Source organism: Sus scrofa, chromosome 9 (assembly GCF_054392235.1).
Source record: "Sus scrofa isolate SSC_HxYL_T2T_F1_AM1 chromosome 9, Sscrofa_HxYL_maternal_Yorkshire_Landrace_v2.0, whole genome shotgun sequence".
Taxonomy (NCBI): Eukaryota; Metazoa; Chordata; class Mammalia; order Artiodactyla; family Suidae; genus Sus; species Sus scrofa.
Window position 1 is genome coordinate 58,631,179 of NC_139391.1, and position 23,299 is coordinate 58,654,477.

The window sequence follows — 23,299 nt, forward strand, 5'->3', positions numbered from 1 at the left end:
AAGGAATTGGGCCTATTAGATGGAGGCCCTGCTTTGATACCTCGGGCACTAGGACACATGTCTGTTCCAACTCTTCCATCCGTGTGTTACACGAGGGGCCTCTGAACTTCTTTCTCTCAGCTGGACAGGCGGGGGCTGAGTCTTCTGTTGTGTTTGGGCAGCGTTCTGTCACAGAGAAGCAGCACCACGGAGGCCCAGCAAAGGAGAGCAGGGACCCTTGCTCCTGGGTGGTTGACTTAAGGTCTCACTTAGGAGACCTTAGGTGACAAGCCATTAGGCACCTGCTTTCATGTGACAGACAAAAAGCACCAATTACCCTAATGTTCCTGCTTCTCTCTAAGGCTGTCTTTCAGAATACCTGCCTTGCATTTCTTTTGGAGAGAGAGCTCCTTTGTTTTTCTTCTATTCATGAGACTGGGTGTTGCTAAGTTTGCCCAGGGCTGCTGTACATGCTTGTTCAAGCTGGACTGTGCACCATCTTACACATCTGTCTGCAGTGGCCCTGAGTCTCCCCAGTTAGAAAGAGACCCTACGACATCACGTGAAGTCACAGGCACCTTGCCAGACACTCCTGTGTTTTTACTGTCTTTATTTTTGCAGTCAGGAAACATGTTACTCTGGCAACAAGATTATCACCTCCTTCCCTGTAGCCTGCCACTCTCACCACTGCACAAGTTACTGCACCAATTATAGGTTCCTGGTTCTGCCCCCCAGCTTCCTAACTCTCTGCTTGGTACCTCATCAGCCTAACTGCTCCAGGAAGAGGCCCGGTGGCCTCTTGACCCTCCCTTTCGTACAGTCCTGCCATCTCAGGCATCCCCCAAGCCTGTTGATTTCACCTCCCAAATTCATCCTGGACTCGTAAATTTCCACCCTTTCTGCCAGGGCCCACACCCTTCGCCTCAGTCATCTGCTTAAATTACAGCAGTAGCCACTGACAAATGTCTCCCTCCCAGCCTCATTCAAATCGCTCTCACCGTGGGAGTCTGCTGAGCGTTTTTAAAGCATGAATTAGCTTATGCTGCTCCCAGTCACCCTTCGGTGAATTTCCACTCCACTTAGAATCAGATCCTAAGTGCAGTCCACCACCGGGCACGCTGCCCTGCCTCTAGGCTCACCCACCACTGCCTTCTGCCCACACGCCCCCCTCGCCCTCTCCCTGCCTTGGTGCCTCAGCCTAAGGGGCCTCCCCTCTGTCCTGAGAAAAGGCACTTAGCTCTGCCATCTCCCTGCCTTTCCCTCCCTCTGAAAGACTCCTCCCCTCCCCGACCCTCACTGCCTCCCTAACCCTTGTAATCACCCTCCAGGCTGGGTCCACATCCTTCTCCCAGAAGGCTGGCCTTCCGCCTCCTCGTAGCAATTGGGTGGCTTCTGTTATCCTCTTCGTGTGAATTATTCATCTATATGTCTAATAATTATTAGCACCTATAGGTATGTGTTTATATATGTATGTTTGCTCTGTGTCTGCCTCACACACCAGGATTATAAACAAGCCTCACTTCTGGCAGGGATCGTGTCCCTTATTTGACATTTTTTTTTTTAATTAATTAATTTATTTATTTTTTTGTCTTTTGTTGTTGTTGTTGTTGTTGTTGCTATTTCTTGGGCCGCTCCCGTGGCATATGGAGGTTCCCAGGCTAGGGGTGGAATCGGAGCTGGAGCCACCGGCCTACGCCAGAGCCACAGCAACTCGGGATCCGAGCCGCGTCTGCAACCTACACCACAGCTCACGGCAACGCCGGATCGTTAACCCACTGAGCAAGGGCAGGGACCGAACCCTCAACCTTATGGTTCCTAGTCGGATTCGTTAACCACTGCGCCACGACGGGAACTCCCCTTATTTGACATTTTATCCTCAGTGTCTGTTGCACAGTACCTACGATAGAGGCTCAAAAGTTGCTTAATGGAGAAACCAAAGTTTAGTTTATCGTTCCGGGTCTTTTAAAACTCAGTTGACCTCAGGGAATGCAAAGCAATACCGCTGTGTGATATCACTATACACCTCTTATAAGGACTAATATTTTATTTATTTATTTTTATTTATTTATTGTCTTTTTAGGACTGCACCTGCAGCATATGGAGGTAACCAGGTTAGGGGTCGAATTGGAGCTGTAGCTGCCAGCCTATGCCGCAGCCACAGCCACACCAGATCCTTAACCCACTGAGCAAGGCCAGGGATTGAACCTGCATCCTCAAGGATACTAGTCAGATTCATTCCTGCTGAGTCATGATGGGAACTCCTGACTAATATTTTAAAAGACTGACTGTAATAAGCAGGTGTTGGTCATGATGTGGAGCAACTAGCAGGAATGTGCCCTGACTGTAGAAATCCCAAATGCCAGAAATACTTTGAGAAAGAGCAGGACGGTTCCATTCCTCATACAGTTGAGCTTGTATACCTACCACATGACCCAGCCATTTTACCCCTTGTTATTCATCTAAGATAAGTAAAATCATTGGTCTCTACAAAGACTTGGGCACAAATGTTAATAGTAGCTTTATTTAAATGAGCCAAATTTGGGAACGATGCAATTGCATCAATGGATGAATGGCTAACACATGATGGTACATCCATATATGGACTATGACTCAGCAATAAAGAAAAGGACCATTGATACAGGAAACAATAGGGATGAATCGCGACATCATGCTGAGCGAAAGAGGGCAGATGCAGCAGAGGACAGACATACAGCTCTAATTCATATGGAATTCCAGGAAGAGTCAAAAATCCTATAGGGACAGAGAGCAGAGCAGTAGTTTTCTGGGGCTGGACGGGATGTGGGGATTGACTGCAAAGGCTATGAAGTAACTTTCCAGGGTGATGAAACTATTCTCTATCTTGACTTGGGTGCTAATTATACAGAAGTATACATACAATCATCAAAAACCATAAAGCCACACTCCTAAATGGATCATTTGGATTTAGAATCAAATAGAATCGAATTTGAATTTAGAATCAAATTTATTCTATTATTTGTATATATACATGGCATCATATTTGTGTGTGTATATATGCATATATATAGTATGCATGTCTGTAAATATATATAGTATATATATATATACACATATATATGTATGAAACTTTGATAAAGTTTGTTTAGCTCCACTGGGCACATCAGGAAATGTCAGTTTTAAATGGTTATATATAGAACTTTCCCTCCTGGACTTGGAGGAATCTCAGTGCTCCAAGGAGTGGGGACCAGTGATGATGCAGAGGACAGAGCAATTATTTTTTCCTTGATGGCATTTTAGTTTGTCATGGCCAAGTGACATGGCATTATAGTACAGAGGACTACTTTTAGGGTTTCCAGAAAAAAATACGGGATGAACACCCAAATTTCAATTTATAATACATGACAAATAATTTTAGTATAAGTATATCTCATGTAACAATCGAGACATGGTTATGCTAAGAAAAAAATTGTGTTCATCTGAAAATTCAAATGTAGGGGGACCGTCCTGTGTTTTCATTTGCTAAAGCTGGCAGCTCCTCCAGCATGCCGAATTCTCTCCGGAATGTTTCAACTCACATGTGGAAAGATTTTTTTTTTTTTTACAGCGCATTTTGCATTTTATGCTGCTGCTCCCGTGGAAAATTGGAATCAATATTATACGGTGAATATAATGCAGGTTGTGTAGTGACTCAGACAGGATTCTAATCCTAGCTTTGCTTCCTAACGCATCCCGAGAGCTAGGCCAAATTATTTAACATCTCTGCAAAGCGAGGATCTTTGCATCTAAGTCATAGTTTTATTGAGGAGTGAGTGCCAGTAGGAGGACCAGGTGTTTGTCACCCATAATGCTGAGGACCACTTCTGTTCCCGCTGCTTTCCTGCTTGGCCAGTAGAGGGCAGTGTCTTAGCTTTCAGAAACCTTAAACACTGGTGCCTGATTAGGAGAGGAGAGAAGCTCCCTGTTATCAATTACCCTGATTCTGAGAGGGGCACTGAGCGCCAGCTTGCCTTGGTGTCCTTCATGCTCATGGTGTTCCTGAACATGTAGGTATTGCAGCAATGCTGTTATGAATGGGACCAAGATGTCACTTCCACTGTCCGCTAATGCTTCTTAAAGGAAAGGAAGGGTGGGTAGGATTGAGGAGGAATTAGGAGAGGCTTTGATCTACTCTGGAGAAACTGGAGGGTTTGCCTCCTGTTAGAGAGTGGCTGTGATAGAAGACTGTCATATCTCAGGATAAAAAGGAAAAAAAATGTTTGAGGGGCATAGCGAAAACTGCTTACTTCCCTGACTTAACTTTACCTGACAACAACACAGAGACCTGAGGGCACTTGGCGAAATTTATGGCCAGTAAATTCCCCGCCATTAAAAGGGAGTGCTTCTTTATCTGCTATGCAGTTGACTGCTAGGGAGGTCACTGAAGCAGAACCAGGGGCTGTATTTAAAAAGGGGATCCAGCCGTTTTATGATCTATAAAATCTTGGCCGGCCATGCCTCTTGGAGCAGTGCATCTGATGCCACCTGGGAGCCCAGAGCAACAGCTAATGCCTGCAGCAAGGCTGGGCTGTCTTTGGGCCACTTATCCTGCTCAAGTAATTCCTGAGCAGTTCTTGGTACTGGGACTATCACTTCTTTTTTGACCCTTCACCCTAGGTGAGGTGGAGAGTCCCTTCCCTTGCCCATGTATAGGTGGCCTTCTCATCTCCTCTTTCAGTTTCCCAACAACTTCATAATTAGTTTCCAGGCTGAAATTCCTTCTGTAGGAGGCCTGGCATTCAGCCCCTCTGCCCAACTGGCCCCTGACTCATGCTCCTGGACCTGCCATTCCCCCCAGGGTATATTTCTGCCAGTCACATGCTGTCTGAACAGGATGGCTGCCCTTAGGCAGGCTCTGTGTAGCTGCATGTTCAAGGCAAACTTGGATGGAAGAAGCTTTGGGAAGTGCCCCCTCCCAGTGGCCATCTGCAGGGATGCACTAGTGCCACCATGAGCTCTCTGTGACTGAAGATCTCCCATGAACTCAAGGAAGATGGAGGCTATGCCAGGACTTGATGTTCCGGATTCCACCCGGGTGACTCGAAGTTAAATCATCTGTTGGCTCTTGTGGTTATACTTGATGTTTTGATTTTTTTTTTTTTTTTTTTTTTGCTTTTTAGGACCAGACCCATGGCATATGGAGGTTCCTAGGCTAGGGGTACAGTCAGAGCCACAGTTGCCAGCCTATACCACAGCCACAGCCACGTCAGATCCGAGCCATGTCTGTGACTTATACCACAGCTCACGGCAACTCTGGATCCTTAACCCACTGAGTGAGGCCAGGGATCAAACCTGCAACCTCATGGTTCCTAGTTGGATTCATTTCCACTGAGCCATGATGGGGACTCTGATGTTTTGATTTCTTAAGAGGGGTTTATCCCTAAGGTATTCATGCAACATCAGGATTCAGGGTAATTTAATTATCCAACAGAGGAATTTAAACAGAGCAGGGGGAGTTCCTGTACCGACTCATCAGAAACAAATCTGACTAGTATCCATGAGGACATGTGTTCAATACCTGGCCTTGCTCAGTGGGTTAAGGATCCATTGTTGCTGTGAGCTGTGGTATGGTGCACAGATGTGGCTCAGATCTCGTGTTGCTGTGGCTGTGGCATAGGCTGGTGGCTACAGCTTGGATTCAACCCCTAGCCTTGGAACCTCCATGTGCCGCAGGTGCGGCCCTAAAAAGACAAAACAAAACAAAACAAAAAAACTACTCTCATAAACAGCAGAGGCAGTGGGACAAAGATTAGTAAAAATGTACCCAAGTTGAGGAAAGGAACCCAACCCAAATTAAAAGGCAGAGAACATTTCCAAAAAAAAAAAAATCAGTTATGGAAAGTGTATTCTAGGGATAAAACACGGATTAAGGACTTAACAGTTAGCTACTATTCCATGAGCTTTCAATTTTAAACAGACCTCCATTGAATGGTCTGTGGGATTAAATGTGTCATGTTTCAAAGAGTCCCCAGTGACCCCTGCCCAGGGGTCACTGGGGACTGCAGGATTCTGCTCAGGGCAAGGGCCTCACTTAAACAACACGCAGGAAAGTCCAAGATGCTAAATTCAATACAGACTATGTGACGCAGTGTCACATCATTCCAGTGGGTGGCTCACGTAAAATTTATAGCTATCCATGGTGCCATTTTTTTCACATTCCTCTTTGGTCTCATAATCCAACTTCTGTCCTTCTTTTCCCCCACTACTTAGTTGTTGCAAAATCTGATGATGGGGGCCCATAAGATAGGAATGCTTCATTTCTGGACATTTGTGGGAAATTGAATATTATTTACAGTTGAAAAAAAATTGAGTCATGCTTCATGTTCTCTACCAAATACTGTCTTTGAAGCAGCATCCTCAGAGCTCTTGGATGGAGGAGGCAGAGAGAGAAGATTGGTTCTTTTTTTTTTTTTAGTAGATTATTATCTCCAAACTTACCAGCTTGGTACACTCGGAATTTGGCAGGATGGGGCGGGGGGGGGGGTTGTTTTTCATTTTGGCTTTTTTGTTTTGTTTTATTTTTGATTTCGCTTTTGTTTTTTAGGGCCATACGTGCAGTTCCCAGGCTAGGGGTCAGATCGCATCTGCAGCTGCTGGGCTACACCACAGCCACAGCAACACCCCATCTAAGCCGCCTCTGCCACCTATACCACAGCTCAGGGCGACACCGGATCCTTAACCCACTGAACGGGACCAGGGATCAAACCTGTGTCCTCATAGATGCTAGAAAGGTTCATTTCCACTGAGCCACAATGGGAACTCCCGACTCGGAGTTTTTTGAGAGATATTTTCTTAAAACCTTGAGCTGCCTAGATAGGTCCTAATAGAAGCAGGGACTGAAGGCACATGAGCAGCTCACCTATCTCCCCTGACACAGGGAGACACACAACCTTAACCACTCCAGGCATTTCATCTTTGAAGAGTTTCATAGAATTTAAAGAGAAGAGCAGGTTTGCACCCCTATCGCTATTGTTTGGAAAGTGTTCTTTGAAAACCTTCCCACCTCTGTGATTCCATGTAGAACATGGCAGCCGTAATGAGAAGGTTCACAGCTGTGCGAGGGAAAGCTTGGAAAAGCTTGTGCTCTTTCTTTATGCCCTGGTGCTGCTCATTGTCATATTCATAAGTCCTCTAAAAAATGCTTCCGGCTTTTTAGAGAATGAGAAAATAATTCCAAGTTCATGGTTCCAAGTACAGTATTCCTGGGGCTGCAAAACCAGCGGTAGAGAGGCTAAGCTTGCCTGGCCTTCTGGAATTTGAGAGCGAACCGGAAGACCATGTTCAACTGATACAACCCCGCAGATCTAACTCATATGGGAATTGGAACATGGACATTTTCATTGGCTTCACAACTGGCCTTTCATCACCCTCTTTCCCTAGCTCTTGTATCTCTTTTTTTTTTTTTAAATTTCTAACTCATTCGTTTGGAGAATGCATGCCTGTGTTTAGAACAACAGTTCTGTTTGCATATTGCCACGAATTTGTCACCATCCATCTAAAACGAATTCGTGAGAGATTGGAAAGAAGACCGAGGAGTTCCCGTCATGGCTCAGTGGTTAACAAATCCGACTAGGAACCATGAGGTTGCGGGTTCGGTCCCTGCCCTTGCTCAGTGGGTTAACGATCCCGGCGTTGCCTTGAGCTGTGGTGTAGGTTGCAGACGCGGCTCGGATCCCGTGTTGCTGTGGCTCTGGCGTAGGCCGGTGGCTACAGCTCCAATTCAACCCCTAGCCTGGGAACCTCCATATGCCGCGGGAGCGGCCCAAGAAATAGCAAAAAGCCAAAAAAAAAAAAAAAGAAGACCGTTCTTCCACAGAAGGCTGGTTGCCTGAAAGTGCTTTAAGATTGTGGTGTTAATACTTGGGCTTGTTAGGGCTTATTTCCATAGCTGCTAGCAAAGTTTGCAGAAAAGAATATACTTAACACAGGTCCCTACTTCCTGAAGTCCATGAGCTAGGAAGCAGGAATCCATGGAAACTTTGATCCCAGATGGATTCCTCTCTCCAGGAAGGAATTCAGCTTTCATTTTGGTTTTAGTGCCTTTTAAGGTATTCTTTCCAGGAGGGAGAGGGTGATGTCAGGGTGTTAATGAAAAAACTAAATAACTCTCTGAACATGAACCCATCGTCTGAAAAACAGAAGCTAATTTTGAATTATTAAAGGAGGCTGCATCACAACTCACCACTGAGAAACAGAGGGAGGGAAAATGGTGTTTGGAAAGTCCAATTATTTCTGAACCAGAGACAGTCTTATTAAGTTGGGCAGAAAATTAATTAAGCTAATTAGAAAACCTCATTGGAATTCAGCAAGGAGTTATGAGAGGCAACATGACAACACTGGATGTGGTGGGAGAGGGAGAAGTTTCTGGGGGAGAGGAAGATGGGTTTTCAGGAGGCAATTGGAGGGTGATTCCAGCTCAGCACAGTTGATCATTGGGTCATTTCAGAAGGAAGCAGCTGCGTTTTTATAGACCTTCTCTTCCCAGTTGTGGGTCTTCACCAAGGATTAAAAATGATATCTGGTGTACGTTGTAAGGGAAAAAAAGCCCTAAGATTTATTCTGAGGCTTCAGTGGGATTTTATATTTATTTTGGTATTTCCGATATGCTGGTTCATCAGCGTGGCGCATTGTTAAAAAGTGCTGGGTGGGTGGTTTTTTATCTTCACGGATTTATGGAGTCCTTAAAACATCTGTTCCGTTCTGATTCCCCCGCTCAGTACAAAGATGTTAGTCAGGGGAAGTGCCGAACACTGGGCTGCGTGGATGCACTGACGTTGGCAGCAGCTAATACCGAAAGCCCTATGGGAGTTCAGTGGTGATGAAGCTGGGGAGGAAGGACCAGGGGTTCCGCCTCCAGGAAGAAGCTCTGCAATTGGGCTTGGCACTCCAGACACTGGGACTCTGGAGTGAGGCAGGAGGGGCCCCAGCAAGGGGATACACGGGTCTGTGAGTGAGCTGAGGAGGCCTATTCCCGGGGGAAATCAGAGCAGGTGAAGAGGGTTCTGCCCAGGAGGATGGAAGACAACTTCCACATCTCTCCAAAGGTCCTATTACCTCTTCATCAGTGGGACCCCAGGAAAGGCGCTTCCAGCTCCTGGGTGACAATTCTTATTGCTCTTGCAGTTTTCCGAGAATGTAAGGTACAACCCAGCCTAATTCTGCAAGATAGCGAGAATTGCCAAAGAAGAGATTCTCCCACGTGGTGTAGGGTTGGGATGGAACTCCTGATGGAAACAGACTCTCATGCATCAGAGACTCCTAAAAGAAGCAAGAGGGATGGAAGGGGAGGGACCTTTTTTTTTTTTTAATTCTTTTGTCTGTTTTTTTTTTTTTTTAGGGCTGCACCCTCAGTATATGGAGGTTCCCAGGCTAGGGGTCGAATCGGAGCTGTAGCTGCCGGCCACAGCCACAGTCACAGCAACGCAGGATCTGAGCCACTCCTGTGACCTACACCACAGCTCATGGCAATGCCAGATCCTTAACCCACTGAGCAAAGCAGGGATTGAACCCACATCCTCATGGATATTAGTCAGGTTCGTTAACCACTGAGCCATGACGGGAACTCCAAAAAGGGACCATTTTTATACTGAGTATGTGTCAGAGGCTTTCTCTCCATGAGCTCATATTCCTCCTCAGGGCAGGCCAATGCGATGGTGGTGTTGGTTCCATTACACAGGGGAAGTGACATATTCTGGGAACTGAAGTCCAAGGAGACCCACTCCTAAAGGGAGGCAAGGCTGAAATTCACACAGGTGTTAACTAGACTAAATGTCTGTGTCTCCCCCAAATCCATATATTGAAGCCGTACCCCCCTCCCATATGATAGTTTTTGGAGGTGGGGCCTTCAGGAGATAACTAGGGTTGGATGAGGTCTTGAGAGCCTGCCTGATGAGATGAGCATCCTTATCCGCAGATGAAGAGATAGACAGTCCTCTCTCTGTCTGCCTCCAGAGCAGGGAGGAAAAGCCTGGTGAGGATGCAGTGAGAAGCCAGTCTCAAGCAAGCCAGGAAGAGGACCTCGCTAGTGCCCCATCCTGTTGGGCCCCTGACCTCACACGCCAGCCTCCAGACCTCGAGAAAGTGTGTCCATGCTGTTCAAGCCACCATGTCCATTTGGTCAGAGCCGTCTGAGCTAACACAAGCCCAGCATCCATCAACATCTGGGCTCACAGAGCAGACAGTGAGCTTTATTTGGGCTTCGAAGAATTGACCTTCCAGAGGTACAGATTCAGTGTTCTGGGGAAGAGAAAGTGTTAGGCAGAGGCTTCTACAGACCAAAGCCTCAGGGGTGCCCAGTGAGAGCCGTGATGAACAGGAGTCCACCCTTAGAAACTGGTGAGTTGTTGCCAGTGGAGGCTGATAAGTGTCTTGAGTTTCTGGCCGATGTTCCGGATGCCTGTGTTAGAATAGTCAGTGGTCAAAAGGTCAGATTCCATCCAGGCTGAGTTGCGCATAAGTCATGCTTTTTCAGGGCTGGCCCCACCCTTCCCTCAACCCCTGCTCTGTTTTATGGAGCTCTCTTGGCAACGCTGCTACCATTTCTATTTTCCTTTCACATATGCCATTAGCTTTTCCGAGAACTCCTGACCTCCAGCAGCATGACAGCACCCCCAGGAGCTTCCTCAAGGGTAACTGAGGGAGCTGGGCATCCTTTGCCTGAGGTCCCGCGTGGCTCAATATAACAGGGTAAGGAAGCCTTTGGGACTGTTCCTCTAATCCCTGGCTGTTGGAAATTTGTCCTGCTTACCTAAAGAAGGACCCTAGTTTCACCTTCCTCTGGTAGAGAATAAAAATGGTCTTAATCATGGGTTTTGGGGTTTTGGTTTTTTTTTGTCTCTTGTCTTTTTAGGGCCACACTTACGGCATGCGGAGGTTCCCAGGCTAGGGGTCTGATCAGAGCTATTGCTGCCAGCCTACGCCACAGACAGCAATGCCAGATCCGAGCCACATCTGCAACCTACACCACAGCTCATGGCAACACCAGATCCTTAACCCACTGAGCAAGGCCAGGGATTGAACCTGCAACCTCGTGGTTCCTAGTTAGATTCGTTTCTGATGTACCACAATGGGAACTCCAATTAATCATGGAATTTAAAGTGAGATATTGGGGTTCAAAGGGAGGCCAAGGGGGCTGAATTCTGAGCATCCTTCCTCATTCTAGCTCAAAGATGTGGGCAGATGGGCTGGGGCCAAGTCAGAGCTACATGTTGGACAGTTATGACCTGAATTTGTGGGGCTGACCCTGGGCGGTCTGCTCACAGTCCTCCAGGTCCAGCAGGTGCGGTGACCTCTGGCCCTTCCTTGGCTCAGGCCCCCTCTGAGGCTGTCCTTTCAATCACTAGGTCTGCCTGTTCAGCTGAGCCCAGTAAAGAGACAGGAGTCAATTAGTTCTCCCCAATAGACTGTTTCCCTGTCTAGTCCCAGTCTCCCAGGTGACCCCATTATGGTAATGAGCCAGCCTGGCTGCTCTCAGAACAGGTTTGATGGAGAAGTGAAAGCCTTCTTGAAATGTGCATTACAGAGAGGCTGGCAGACTATGGCTCAGTCCCTGCTGGCTCTGGACAGGAGCCTTCTGCCTCCCCATTGTCACCACTGAGCGATGCCATGTGCTTATTCAAACCACATGCTGCCAGCATCCTAGGAACACCCCATGGTGCTATTCACTCCAACAATGGCCCGGCCAAGTGACACGGAGGGAGACAGGTGGATTCTGACTGCAGGATGTGTAGCCATCCCAACCAGAACTCAGACTTTAGAGCACATGCCCATTTTTCTACAGGTGTGTGATCGTGTCTGTGCCTCTGGACCTCAATAAACACTTCTTTATATAAAACCCAGGCAGCCTGACTGCAAAATTTTGGGATAACAAGTTTAACAAGTTAGGTAGTCATCTGGATATTTTATTTAGCATCAAACATCTTAGTCTCTCCAAATCTTTGACTATGTTAATATTGTCGATAACACAACTAAAAAAACATCGTGATATGGTGATTGAGTGTTTCAGTCATCTCAAATAGTTTTCAAAACCAGATGATTCTCAGCCTCTGGGGAGTGTTCATCCTAGGTGAACACAGCAGTCAAAGAGTTGATGCAAATAGTTGCAATAGTGGAATATAGGAGTTTTTGCCAAGTCTAAAGTTACACTACGAGATACTTTAAAACATAGAGATTAAATGTATGTCACATGTGATAAGCTATTCAGTTAAGGGGATTATATTATCCAAGTGATTTATAGCCCTAGACAAATTGCTTTATGTTCTAGGGGTGATAAAATCCACACACATGCCTGAATCCGAAATGAGAACATATTACAAACCCCAGGCTCCTCTTCCTGGACCCATGCTGCTTTGTCTCAGATCCATAGGCAAATCTTTTTTTTTTTTTTTTTTGGTATCATTTCACGATTTCCTTTTCTCCTCCATTCTGTAAGCTGCTTTATATAGTGCATGTCCCTGTGGTTCTGGGATAATTTATTATTTAATTATGTAACCATTACATAATTCTTCAGCTTCAGCCTTCAGTGTTTCTATTGTTGTTAATGTAACTGCTATGGAAGCATGTAAGCTTTATTTATTGTTTCCATCGCAGAGCAATAATTATGTAACTCTGCAATTCTGCACCTATTATTTCTATTTGTTTAATTACATAACTATAAGGATATTAAACCTCTAAAACATTTGGTGATAGATTTATGCAGCAGATGCTAGGAGACAGCAATAATAATGATATATCAGGGTAATAATAAAACTAAATAATAGTATTAATTTTAATATTAATGCCAATACCAGGAATAAGTAGGAGCATTACCACTTGCTTTCCCTTTGTGCTGTTTTTGGTCCCTTTAATGGGTCCTTTCCCAAATCTCCGTGGTTAATTAGCTCTATAACATTTGGGACTCAGCAGTGGGCACAACCTCATTTCCAGACCCTGCCTGGCAAGGCTGTGCTTTAGAGGATACCAGATGGAACAGATATGTTCTGTCCCATTTTATGAGGTTCGGAGTGGGTAGATTTCTTTCTTCCCTGTGTCACCTGGGGACCCTTTCTGTGCTGGGACACACAGATGCCGCAGGGTCTTGAGAGCCTGATAGGTGTCTGGGGTGTAGGTGTGTGCCCTGGGTGAGCTGTTAGGGTGGGAAGGGAATGGGGTTTGGAATAAGAGAGATCAAAATTGAATTCTAGCTCTGCTGCCAGCTAGGCGACCTTGAGCTTGTTACTTGGCTCCTTTGGACCATGAGTCCCTCATATCTAGAATGGGGGTGATCACATCTGCACAGCTATGAGCCTCTTGTGAGCATGGAATGGAATAATGGGTACTGATTCTGGGGCCTGCAGTTGATGCCTGTGGGTAGCCACTGTTTGAGAACCACTCCTGGATGAAAGTCAGAGGGAGAGCACGGCTTGAAGTTCTCCTTCCTGTGAGTCACCTTGTTCTAATCTTCTCAACTCATGACCAGGAGTTGCCTCCTTCCCAAACCCTAAAAGTCATCAAAATAGCTAAAGAGTTAATACATAGCCAGTGTATTAACACATGCCCAAATCCTTAGAGGCATTATCTGGTTTGCCATCACAACCAGCCTAAAAGGTCAGTATGATTAGACTCACCTAGTTGAGAAAATTGAGACACAGGGAGGTAAAGGAATGGGCAAAATGCTCCCAGATCATTCACTGGTGCTGGTGCCTGTCTTGAGCCCAGCCAGCCTGTTTCCACGATGGTGTCCTTAAGTTGTCCTATACACATCCCAGCCACTCCATGCAGAAGCAGCCAAGTGAGTGCCTCCCCCTCCCAGGAGCCAACTTCCTGCTTCCCCTCTTGTCCCACTTTAGTCCATTCCCTACAGAACAGCCCAGGTCATCACCTAAAAGAGTAGATCGGATGTCATTCTGGCTCCTTTTCGACCCTACGGTGGCTTTCCATTACTCTTAAAATAAAACTTAACCCTTGCCAGGGTCTCCATTCATGCATCTCCAGGATGCTTAGATCTCCCTGCTTAGCTCCCTACATGCACCTCCTCCCGCTCTCCATCACAGGCCAGGCCCCTGGACCTTTCCTGACGTTGCCAACTAAACTCCTCCCCATCAATCTCAGGCTGTTGCCCTCGTCTCCTACACCTGGAATACCTTCTCCCCTCTCATCCTGCATGTCTCTGCTTATCGATCATCTCTTCTAAAAATTTTCCCCCCAAAGCCTCCCCTAACTAACTAGCCCCACGTTTATTCATTAATAAATGTCTTATTTGTTTTATGCGTAACATGTACTAACCCTGCAGGTTATTCTTCCCGTCGTTTGTATTCTGCAGTGTGTCCTCCGCGAGGCTGTGACTTTATGAGGTCAGGCACTGTGTCTAGCTTGTTCACAGTGCGACCCTGGCACAGAGCTCAGGTCCTGGACTTCAGTGAACGTTTGCTTGTGGAAGGAATGGCTGTCTGTCTTTGCGTGGTCCTGGATGCCCTTGGGCTTCAAGGGGTTCTTGGGAATGGAAGAAAGGTGGTTGCATTTTCTCCTGAGGAGTATTGATTAACTTCATAGATATGAGACAACACCCGTCTTCAGAAATTAGACTGTGTTGGGGCCAGAAGCTGGGAGCCAAGCAGGACGGTGACGTGGTCAGGCAGGACAGAGGGCATCAAAAGGCTGTTAAATCAGAGGCACTTCAGGGGCCCGGAGGGAGAGGGCTTCCTTGCTCATAAGTGTGCAGGAAGTCAGGCTTGCGGCTCTAGGCTGACATTTGAGTGGGAACTCTGGGCCTGGAAACAACTGCATTTCCAGGGTCACATGGCAGACTCCCCTTCTGTCAGGAGTACCTCTTGTTTGTACAATTGTCACCAAAGAATTCAGTCTGACCAACCTCCATTATTCCACCTGTCCTCTTCTTATTACTTTATTGAAGCATTTTCCTTCCTTGGGTTATATATCTATGTGTGATCTTAAAATATATAAGTGACATTATTTATATCAATGCGTTCTTTCTCCTCTCCGGTTTTCCTCTTCAATCAGACACTTTTTATTCTTACACATCACATTTCAGTCACTGCCACATAAATAAGAGGGAGCATAAGTATTCAGACCCGGCCCTCTTTGTCATCTTTCTAATTCCTATTTTTCTTCTCGCTTCACCTTCATAAGCATATTCCCCTCCCTTTTTCCCAATGGTTCTGTTACCATGACTCTCTCTTCTTCAGTAGGCATCACCCTTGTTTATTTTATGTTTATATTATTCACTGATGTGACCAAGAAGGAGATCACTTAGCTAGTTTATGTCATCTCTCTGTATGTGTTTTCTTTTACATCCGGAACTGTGAGCAAGGAAATAAACATCACATAAGGGTTAAGGATTCAAGATGTGTTAACAGAATCCGTTGGCTGGACTCCTAAGATCAGGTCAAGAGCAACTCACTTCATGTTTTCGGACCTCAGTTCCTTCATCTCCAGAGTTCAGCAATCCTACCTCATGATGATGGTAAGAGTTAACAAGGCCACCCATAGAAAGTGCTTAGTGATTTTTCAACACATCTCTAATAGTAATAGTAGTATTTGTAATAATGAAAGCATTTATGGTCCTAATAACACCTGTAGAGAGTAATCTGTAGAACCCAGTGTTGACTGGATAAATAATATGACTGAGATATTTTAGGGTTATTATTTTTTTATTGACGTATAATTGATTTACAATATTGTGTTACTGTGTTACTTTCAGGTGTACAGCAAAGGATTCAGATGTAGATAGACAGAGACAGAGAGATAGATAGGTAGATAGATAGATAGATAGATGTGTGTATATGTATTTCAGGCTATTTTTTGTTATAGATTATTATAAGAGAGAGTTTAGGACCCTGTGCTATACATTAAATCCTTGTCATTTATCTATTTTATAACAATGGGTAATGTGTATGTGGTCTCCCCATCCTCCTAATTTATCTATCCCCCCGCCCTTTCCCCTTTGGTAAACATATGCCCATACGTTTGTTTTCTACATCTGAGTCTCTTTCTGTTTTGGGGTAGGGATTCGTTTATATTATTTTTTTTAGACTCCACGTATAAAGGATAGCATCTAATATTTTTCTTTCTCTGACTTATTTCACTTAGAGTGATATTCTCTAGCTCCATCCATATTGTTGCAAATGGCAATACCTGATTCTTTTATATGGCTAAGTATTATTCCATTGTGTGTATACACCATCTCTTCTTTTATTTATTTATTTATTTTTATTACTCTATGAATTTATTACATTTGTAGATGTACAATGAGCTTCACAATCCAATTTTATAGGATTTCCATCCCACAACCCCAGCACAACCCCCCACCCCCCAAACTGTCTCCTTTGGATACCATAAGTTTTTCAAAGTCTGTGAGTCAGTATCTGTTCTGCAAAGAAGTTCATTGTGTCCTTTTTTGAGATTCCACATGTTAGTGAAAGCATTTGATGTTAGTGTCTCACTGTATGGCTGACTTCACTTAGCATGATAATTTCTAGGTCTATCCATGTTCTAAGAATGCCGTTATTTCGTTCCTTTTAATGGCTGAGTAATATTGCATTGTGTATATGTGCCACATCTTCTTGATCCACTCCTCTGTCAATGGACATTTAGGTTGTTTCCATGTATACCATGTCTTCTTAAACTGATCATTTGTTGAAAGGTCTTTGCTTTTTTCCATGTTTTGGTTATTATAGAAAAGAGCAAAGTTACTGTTATGTTTAAAAACAAACTCATTTAAATGCTATTCATTTCATTAAACAGAAGTAAACCAGAATAGGTGAGGTGGATGGTCTTGATATTTGAATAGGTTGTTAAGCATTTGCATAAGACACCAAGTTTGAAGGCCATGCCTCTGTCACATCTCCAGACCCTCCATCAGAGTGACAATTCAGTTTTAGCAACTTCTGTTCCATAGCTGATGTTCTTATCTCACAGAGATTCTCCTCAAGTTTCCTCAGTTTAACTTTTCATGCCCAGTTCTGAATCCCCTATACTTTTTTTCCATTCTATCAGTTCTTATTTTATTCTCTAATGGTTTGTTATTTTCAGTTTTTTAAGGCAAAAATTCTTCTATTGAAACATTCTTTCAATTAGGAAGAAAAGCACTCAAACTCTCTTCAAGTTTCATGCCTTTGTGAAAATGCTAGCAGAGACACCATGGCACAAAAAACCAGGGGAGATAGGAAGCAGGAAAGAAGGAAAGAGAAGGAAATTAAAGAATGAAGCAGAAAAACAAGTGTTCCTCAGGAGCTAGCTTCTGGTATCCATGAGGCCTTTACTGTTTCCTCTTTTTTTCTCAGAGATCAAAATAGGCTGAGTTGGATGGAGTTCCTATTGTGGCTCAGTGGTTAGTGAAACCAGCTAGCATCCATGAAGACCTGGGTTCGATCCCTGGCCTTGCTCAGTGGGCTGAGGATCTGGCATTCCTGTGGCTGTGGCATTGGCCGGTGGATACAGCTTTGATTGGATTCCTAGCCTGGGAACTTCTATATGCCACAAGTATGGCCCTAAAAATACAAAAAGACAAAACAAAACAAAACAAAAAAAAAAAACACCCTGATTTCATTAATTGCAGACATTTGTATCATGCTGTGTGTCTATAGAAGCTCCACACAATACCGCCCATGCAGCAAATTTTACTGACTCTTTTTTACAAATGAGGGAGCAGAGCATTAGTGAGAAGCACTCAAGGAGACTGACTGCTAGTGACTTGAATCCATGGCTTGAGTTCCAAGTGCTGTTCTCTTTCTACTTCTTCGTGGGGCAGACGGCAGGGAAAGGGGTATCCAAAGCTATTCCTTTGGATTCTGCACTGATTGAGAAGTAGACCAAGAAGTCAGATGACTGTCTCAGCTTTGTGCCCTGTGTAAATGCCCTTCGGTCCCAGGAAGACTGGCAATGTCATCATCACAGGTCCCTGCTCATCAGCACCACCCACCATGTGGTGCAGGACACTATACATCCAGGGGCACCTGTCCAGCCAGAGCACAGGTGCTCATGACCTTTCTCAGACAGACCCATCAGGGCTCACCTCTCCCTAAGGGAAGCATGATGGAGAGCAGGTACAGAAGTGGGTTCCAACTCAAGTGGCCTCATGGAAATAAGAGCATGAAGTAAGAGGTCCAGGTAGTCCACATTGCTCTTTTGCTTGTTCATTGTTTTTATTTTATTTTTTATTTTTTAAAATTTTTATTAGAATATAGTTCATTTGCAGTGTTGTATCAATTTCTGGTGTTCAGTATAGTGACCCAGTCATAAGTATATATACATATATACATTATACATTCTTTTTCTCATGCTCTATCACAAGAGACTGGATATAGTCCCCTGTGCTGTACAGTAGGACCTCATTGCTTATCCATTCTAAATGTAATAGTTTGCATCTACCAACCCCAAGTTCCCCATCCATCCTACTTCCTCCCCCATCCCCCTTGGTAACTACAAGTCTGTTCACTATGTCTGTGGGTCTGTTTCTGTTTTGTAGATAGGTTCATTTGTGCCATATTTTAGTTCACCATTATTAATTAAATCCTCTATCTAGGTCACCGGGTAGCACGATTCACATTCCCAATCACCTGGTTTACCCCTCCCCCCGACGGGGAGGCCAGGTGGCTAGTGCCAAGCAGCCTCAGACTTTTGCTTTCCTCCTCTCTTTGCAAATAGGGTGGAGAAGCCGGGCATTAAGGTCAAAGGGAAGGTAAGGGGAGATGGCTCTAGACCCAGCCTGGCTTTGGAGTGCTGGAGTGGTCCACCCAGTGGGAACTCTCCCTTCCATCAGTAGCAAAAGTACTCTTAAACGATAACACATGAGGTCTCAGGCTTCCACAGAGCCTCAGCACAGCTTTCTTTGCCTGAGTTCTTCAGCAAGTCTGATTGGAATGAGGTGTTTACTTTGCAGGCTCCAGGGTTATGATGACTTCTGAGCCCTGGCTTCATAAGTCATGAGATTTTCCTAATAAGAAATAAATCTGTTAAATTAAATCAATAGATTGTGGGTGGAAATGACAGCTTCTGCATGTAGAAATCCCCCAGTTCTCAGCTGCACGAAACTGAATGGGAGCTTCCTTAAGTCTCCTACGTCCAGCTTCTGTTCCAAGGCTTTGTCATCGATCCCTGGACAGTTTGCTCTGCAACTTCCCAGTGTTGCCCCCTGCTGTCTCCTATACTCAGTCCAGCTTAGGTCAGAAAGACCCATCATTGAGGAAGCAATGTCTACATCTGTCCCCATAGCCAAAGCCCATTGCTTTCTGTAGGTGGTGCAGCTAATATTTCTGCTGCTGGTCTGTGTACCGCACACTGGTTTTTGCAGAGGTTCAGATACAGAGTGATGCTCCCTTTCACACCAGTTGTAGCCCTGGCCACATGAATGGTGCGCTCCTCTAAGTATGTGCCCAGCAAAAGAGACCCCAGCTGCAAACATGGACTGCCACCAGCTATGAAACTTAGAGAACAAGTCTGACAATTAAAAAAAAATGTAGCTTCTTGGAGTTCCCTGTATGGTTCAGCAGTTAACAAACCCAACTAGGATCCATGAGGATGCGGGTTTGATCCCTGGCCTCGCTCAGTGAGTTAGGGATCCAGCATTGCCATGAGCTGTAGTGTAGGTCGCAGATGCAGCTCCAATCCCAAGTCACTGTGGCTCTGGTATAGGCTGGCGTCTAGAGTTCGATTGGGACCCCTAGCCTGGGAACTTCCATATGCCATGGGTGAGGCCCTAAAAAAAAAAAAAAAAAGACAAAAAAAAGTAGCTTCTTAATATAAGGCATCATGGAAATCCTCAAAATTCTGCCTCCATCTGACTGTAAAGTTTTTAAAAAATGTGTTACTCTGGGTCATGGTAGTGGTAAAGTGCCGCTTCGTCTCCATGTGATTCTGCAAGCCTGCTGCTGTGCTCTGAGCACTGTCCCTTACACAGGTGATACAGTGGAAATGAAGATGGCAGGGCTTCAGTCATGATTGTTCTAGAATCTGACTGGGCTGAGAACAGTCTGTCCAGGTAATGACTAGGGACTTCTTGGGGTATGTTAAGACCCCCCAGTTGTCTTCATCACCCAATTCAACCTGCTAGAAATTTAAAGTGAAGTTACTAAGGCTTCTTTGAACATCAAGCCATAGTGTTACAGAATTTCCTTGTAGTTCAGTGACAAATATCAGTGTTTTCAAGCAGTGTGTTTGTGTAGGGGGTTCTCTCCTTGTTCTGCTGCTGTGTGAAGGCCAACTGTGCTTTTCAGCTGCCAATGGGCCTTCCCACAAAGGCGCGTCCCCGGGTGTGGCCATCTCCAGCACCAGTGGCACACACCCTGGAGCTCAGAGGTCCTCCTTCTGCTCTGAACCTGGGCCTGCATCTTCCTTCCAGCCCCAGTTCTTCCCAGTGGAAGTGCCCCCCAGCTCTGGGAGTAGGAGAGAACACAGACCCTGATTCGGCCTTTTGAGATGGTCATTCTCCTGGAGTTCCCATCGTGGCTCAGTGGTAATGAACCCAAATATTATCCATGAAAATGTGGGTTCGATCCTTGGCCTCATTCAGTTAAGCATCTTGTGTTGCTGTGGTGTAGGTCTCAGACACAGCTCAGATTCTACTTTGCAGTGGCTGTGGTGTAGGCGCCACACCACAGCCACTGCAAAGTAGTGCAGCTCCCATTCGACCCCTAGCTTGGGAACCTCCATATGCTCCATATGCTGGCCCTAAAAGAGAGAGAGAGAGGGAGACGGAGAGGGAGGGGTGGTCATGTTCCTTCTCTTGGATACTTAAAAATATTTGAAAAAAAGGTGGACACTTCTGCTGATAGTTGTGTGAAATAGCCCATGCTTCACCAAGAAGCTTAGATGGAAACACGCAGACAGGCTGGGTTGGACAGAAGAGATCTCCCTTATTCTCCAGAAATTCTCTTCTCCTTTCCATCCTCTACCTTCTTAGGTCATTTCCAAATCTATTTCTCATTATTTGCCCCAAAGCCCACCTTGAGTTTTGCTGTTGTTGGTTGTCATTGTTGTATGTTGTTTTTCCAGTGGCATTTATCTTAAAAAAAGTTATCAAATGTCTGCTGTATTTTTTGGCATCATACTAGTTGCTGAGGATGCTGATTTGAAAAAAAGCGTGATCTAAGCTGGAGGGGAGCTTATACTCTGAAGAGATTGTATTATATCTATATCTATATTTATCTTATCTATATCTTATCTATTATCTAGCCACCTTATTTACCCATCTATATCTATCTTATCTATTTATAGCCACATATCTATTTATCTATCTATATCTACCTATCTATATTTATCATCTATCAGTCTATCAATCTATCTGTATCTGTCCATCCATCCATTCATCTGTCTATCCATCCACTCCCTCTATCTCTCTATCCATCTTATCTCTTTCTCTCCATCCATCCATCTCTCTATCTCTATCTTACCTATCGATCCATCCATCTGTATGTATCTATCTATCTATCTATCTATCTATCTATCTATCCATCTATCCATCCATCCATCCACCCACCCATCCATCCATATCTCTCTCTAGCCATCTACCCAAGTGACAGTATAATAGCATCTATGATTAGAGTTCCAAATGCTGACTGTAATACAGCACTATTGGCAGAGGATGACCTGAAAACCCCTCCTCTAATTCACATCTACACCCTGTAGAACCTCCTTCCTTGAGTGTGGGTGGGTTCAGTGAATTTGATGAGCTATCACTCCTGTGATCAGGTTATTAATCAGTTGACTTTGAGTTAATCAAAAAGAAGACTATGTTAATGAGGGCAGCCCTGTTAAAACAAGATGGAGTGTCAGAAAGACAGTCTCCTGCTGGCCTGGGGAGAATGCAGCCTGTGGAGGTGTCCCAGGTACCCTGCGGATGATACCCAAGGATGGCCTCCAGGACCTGAGGGAGGTTCTTGGCTGACAGCCAACAGCAAACAGCATTCAGCCTTTTGGTTCCTAGGAAATAAAAATTCTCCCAGTAACCTGAGGGAGACTGCAAGTGGACTTTTACCTGTTGGAGCCTGGAGGTGACAATACAGCTGGCTGACACCCTCATTTCAGCCTGTGAGGTCCTGAGATCACTCTTGTAAAATGTAAGGGCTCCTGACCCATGGAGACTGTGAATTAGTAAATGTGTGCTGTTTAAGTTGCTAAGTTTGTTGTCATTCATTCTCCAACAAGAGAAAACTCGTGTGTGGTGTTTATACCAGGGAATCGGAGAGACAGGAAGAGTTCATTCTATAAGAATGGGATCTCATAGAGAGGAGGGGATATTTGGGATGAGACTTAAAGGAAGAGTAAAGATTCACAGACAGGGAAAAGATGTTTATGGCTGTGACGTTCTGCAAGATGTATCTGCAGAGCCGCTCGTGCACTGATTCAACTACAGGGGAGGAAACCAATTCTCACTTTCATTCCATTGTGATACATCCATCCCATGGTTATCTCCATGGACTTTCCATGGTTAGATAAGTGCAGCTACCACCACCTGAATTTCCCACGTCTCTGATGTCCCACATACGTCACTAACTGCCCAACATTTCCTTTGTATCCCTTCTCAGCATTAGTCTCATATCCATACATTCTTAAATCAGAAATCCATGATTAACACCTGCAGCAAAGAGTCAGGAGACCACCTTTACCTTGCCTCCTGGCTGTCTCTCCTTTCTGACCACCCTCATCCTCATGGCTAATGTGTGACCTCAGACTCATAACCTTAGCATCCCAAAGCCACACCGTCTTGTCAAATATGATGTCTTTATCCAAGAGTAACCTGATCATGTCCTGACTTCAGCCTGTTCTGCTGTTCACTTCGGGTCACTAAACAGTGCGTGCTCATCCTTTATTACATGGTCTAGGTCCTCGTGTATCATTCTGTCAGTTACGACTGCTGGATTGACCATACGATTCCCACAAGTGTCTTAAAGCCTGAATTCAATAGTGTTAAGGCCCTCCAATTCCTGACATCTTCTGTCCTGCCATTTTTAAACAAAAGAGTCAATAGCCTTGGTGTCATTGACTTTGCCTCCTTCTGTTTTTCCAAAATTGCTCTGAAACCTTCCACCAAACTTGGAGTACTTAATCGTCAGTGAATTCTTCATAAATGTCAGTGGGAAACCCATCTGTTCCAAGAGCTTTCCTTTATCTCAATAGCTTTTATTAAGCTTCCTACCCCTTAGGCACTGGTTTTTGCCCCCTTACAACCTCAATTTCTTCTTCCAAGGCAGCATCCTAGGGAGGCCACGGACATGCTTCTTCATTTCCTCACCATCCCTATCCTGTCTTCCCCTTAGGGATGTCCATTCTTAGCACTCACACTAGCCTTTGACTTTTCACACAATTGCAC

General features: G+C 45.0%; 1 protein-coding gene across 4 annotated transcripts in view; it reads left to right on the top strand.

Moving 5' to 3' along the window:
• Positions 1 to 23,299, top strand: part of NTM (neurotrimin) — a 1,001,303-nt gene that overhangs the window by 389,484 nt on the left and 588,520 nt on the right. The window lies entirely within an intron of this gene.